Below are 4,238 nucleotides of genomic sequence, written 5' to 3' on the forward strand. Positions count from 1 at the left end.
TATATATATATATATATACACATATATATATATATACTTGTATTACATGGCAATGAGAAAGAATGAAATCTGGCCATTTGTAGGAAAGTGGATGGACCTCGAGGGTGTCCTGCTAAGCGAAATAAGTCAGGCAGAGAAGGGCAGATACCATATGTTTGCACTCATAGGTCTAACAGGAGAACAGGAGAAACCTAATGGAGGACCAGGGGGAGGGGAAGAGGGAAAGTGAGTTGGGGAGAGACAGGGACGCAAAACCTGAGAGACTATTGAATACTGAAAATGAACCGAGGGTGAGGGGGAAAAGAGGTGGTGGTGATGGAGGAAGGCACTTGCTGGGATGAGCACTGAGTGCTATATGGAAATTAATTTGACAATAAACTATTTAAAAAATAAATAAAACACATGATTGGAAGTATAAAAATAATAATAAATCAGCATTTTAAATGTATTCCAGTTTTTAGCTCTAATTTGAAATTTCTGCATTTAAAAAAAGAAGTGAGCATCAAACACATCATTCGTGGCTTCTCTCTACTTTAAAGAGCCTAATTAGAATTATGATTTTGGTCATTTTTGATGATTTCTGGTATCCTATTCATGCTGAAGAATATTCTAGGCAAATGTTTTAATTTCTGTTTCCTATTGTTCACATTTCTCATTTCAAGCATAATGTCATTAGTGCACCAGACTGTTCTTTTTAGTTTCAAGGAAGGGCCTCTTTGTCTAGAAAGTCTCCAGCTACAACGGGTATACCCATTTCGTGTTATAGGAGTAAAAATGTTATGTTTCAAAATAATTCGTGTTGGAAGAATTTTAGTTTTTATTAATGGCAGAGAAGACTGTTACAGACATACCCACCTTCTAAGAACAACTGAAAAAAAAAAGGATTGAATATAAAACCTATTGGTTTGAAGGCTACAGAAAACTGGCCAGGCAATGAGACCCTGAAAAAACAAAATCCCCAGGAAAAGGTAAGTACAAAGGGTGAACCTGATTTTTAATTCTAGTTTTTACTCAAGGTATTTCTGATTTGTCACTGAGAGGCAGAGAAATCGAGCAGAAAGGGGAAGCTAGAAAGCTCAGAAGTGAAGGACCCCTGGTTTAGGGGCAAAATAGAGTCCAGGGACCATCAACAAGGTGGCACCATATACTCAGGCTTTCAGGTGGAACCTTTGCACGAATTCACCTTCGGAGAAAGCAGGGCCTAGAAATGCTATGCCGTCATGAGATTAGAGCCCAATTTCTAATCTACTAAATTAGTTAGGTAAATATATAATCAGTGAATGGATAAAGGGATTCACCACCGTCATAACAGCCTCTCTCTTACCACGAGGAAAGCAATCTCTGAAGGGGCACCTGGGTGTCTCCGTCGGCTAAGCCTCCCATTCTTGAATTCCTCTCAGGTAATGATCTCACAGTTGGTGAGTTCAAGTCTTCATCACGTTCTGCACTGGCAGCATGGAGCCTGTGTGGGATTCCTTCTCTGCCTCTCTCTGCTTTTTTCCTGCTCACATTCTATCTCTTTCCCTCTATAAATAGATAAATAAACACAAAGAAGTAAATTCTGGAGCAAAAACAACATTCTAGAGAATGATAACACTATCTAAATCAGTAAATTAACTGAAAATTTTTGTATGTATTGTTCAAATTTACATACATATATATGTAAATATATATATAAAGAAAGCAACAGTGCAGGAGTTCCCACTATGTGGCCACATGGTGCCAGATGAATATGAGCAGCTCTCCTCTGAAGCCCTGGAGGCTGCCTGTATGTGTGCCAGCAAGTACGTGATGAAAACCTGTGACAAAGATGGTTTTCACATCCAAGTGCAAATCCACCCCTTCCAGTTCATCATCAGAATGTTGTCCCGTGCTAGAGCTGACAGGCTCCAGGCAGGTATGGGGGTGACTTTGGAAAGCCCCAGGGCACAGTAGCCAGGGTCACGTTGGCCAAGTCATCATGTCCACCAGTACCAAGGTACAGAACAAGGAGAATATGACTGAGACCCTAAGCAGGGCCAAGTTCAAGTTCCCTGGCTGCCAGAAGATCCACATTTCCACAAAGTGAGGGTTTACTAAGTTTAATGTGGATGAATTTGAAGACATGATGGCTGAAAAGTGACTTATTCCAGATGGCTATGGCCTTGAAGTCAAATACATCCCTAATTGTGGCCACTTGGACACACGGCAGGCTCTGCACTCCTGAGGACCTCAGCACTGCCCGCTCCTATTCCTGCCCACCAATAAGCCCTGCGTCCTGTCAGGAATAAAAAAGCTGAAAATAAATCATCCAATCATTTCCACTGGTTAAAAAATTAGGCTGAGGAAGAGCAAGAAGAAAGAAATAAAAAAATTAAAACCCTGTATCAATAAAACATAAAACAAATGTGCTAGAGAAAATAAACCTAGTAGATTTTAAAAGACTAATAAATTTCATAAATCCCTGGAAAGAAAGATAGAGAAAAAAAGAAAGTGCACAAAATACCAATATGGAGAATGAATTTTTTATAGTTTAGGATCTTAACGATAGATCCCATTGTTAAGGAAATAAAAACAAGAGGATCTCATATCACTTTGGGGATAATAATTTCAATGAAATGGAGAAATAATTTAAAAGGCCATAATTTGGGGGTGCCTAGGTGGCTCAATCAGTTAGGCATCTGACTCTGGCTCAGGTCATGATCTCACGCTGGTGAGTTGGAGACCCATATCAGGCTCTGTGCTGACAGCTCAGAGCCTGGAGCCTGCTTCAGATTCTGTCTCAGTCTCTCTCTGCCCCTTCCTTGCTCACATTCTGTCTCTTTCTCTCCCTCATATAAATAAATATATATATTTTCAAAAGCCTTAATTTACCAAAATGGTTAAAATGGCACAAGAAGAAATATAAAATGTAAATAATTGTGTAATATCTTCTAAATAAATTGAATCTGTAACTAAAATCCTTTGAAAGAAATTTCTACACCTGGCAATTTTACTGGTCAGTTCCTCCAAATACTTAGAAATAAAGTCAACCATACATACACTATTCCATAGCTCAGAAAAAGAAGAAAAATTTTCCAAGTTATTTGTTGAGGTCATCATAATTTTGATAGCAAATACTGGTAAGAACATTACAATAAAAGACCTAAGAAACATCAACTGTCTCATTTATGTAGACACAAAACCTATATAAAATATTAGCAAAGCAAATCTGGTGATATTAAAAAAATGATAATATATTATGGCCAGATGAAAATTATTACAGGGAGGCAAGATAGTATAACATGAAAATCAATGAATGCAATTCACCACATAAACCAAATAAAGGAGAACAATCATATGATCATCTCAAGTAGAGACCAAAACACATCTTTCAATAAAATTCAATATCCATCCATGAATTAAAAAGAAAACTAACAAACTAAGAATTGAAGGATATTTACAAAATCCCATAGCAAACATCATGTTTCATTGGGAAACATTGAAAGCTGTCCTTTCAAAGGTGTAAGTAAAAGATGCCTTCTGTCTACTTCTATTCAACATGGTATTCTAACCCATGGGGCAAGACAATCAATAAAAGGTATAAATGTTGGAGGGGTGCCTCGCTGGTTCAGTTCAGTATGTTGATTGTGTGACCCTTGATCTTGAGGTTGTAAATTCAAGCCCCAAGTTGGGTATAGAGACTAATTAAAAAAAAGTAAAATCTAAAAAAAAAAAAAGTATAAATATTATAAAGAAATAAATAAACCTGTCTTTGTTTGCCAGTGGAATGATTTTATATATAAAAATTCCAAAGTGTACAGGCATGCTAATAGAATAAATTTATTAATTTAGCAAAACAAATAGTTACATATTAATTTGCAAAAAATCAATTAAACATCACAGTTGGAATGCACAAGTAGAGAATACAATTTTTAAAATAATACCATTTATTCTTTCTTTCTTTCAGAGAGAGTATGCAATCATGGGAGAGGGACCTGGAGGGAAGAGAGAGAGAGAGAGAGAGAGAGAGAGAGAGAGAATCCCAAGCAGGCTCCACATTCGGCACAGAGCCTGATGCAGGGCTCAATCCCATGATCCTGGGATCATGACCTGGACTGACATCAAGAGTTGAATACTCAATTGACTGAGCCACTCAGGCTCCCCTAAAATAATACCATTTAAATTAGCATCAAAGAATATTAAAATAAATCTAACAGAGATCAGCAAATCTTCGATGTAGGTCACTGTATAACATTGAGAGAAATTTTAAAAAGACC

At 37.3% G+C, this 4,238-nt stretch overlaps 1 pseudogene; it reads left to right on the forward strand.

The window, feature by feature from the left end:
- LOC115274857 overlaps nt 1-2,206 on the forward strand; it is a 9,695-nt pseudogene extending 7,489 nt beyond the window's left edge.
- Nucleotides 2,207-4,238: the final 2,032 nt, after the last annotated feature.

Source organism: Suricata suricatta, chromosome 2, assembly GCF_006229205.1.
Source record: "Suricata suricatta isolate VVHF042 chromosome 2, meerkat_22Aug2017_6uvM2_HiC, whole genome shotgun sequence".
Lineage (NCBI taxonomy): Eukaryota > Metazoa > Chordata > Mammalia > Carnivora > Herpestidae > Suricata > Suricata suricatta.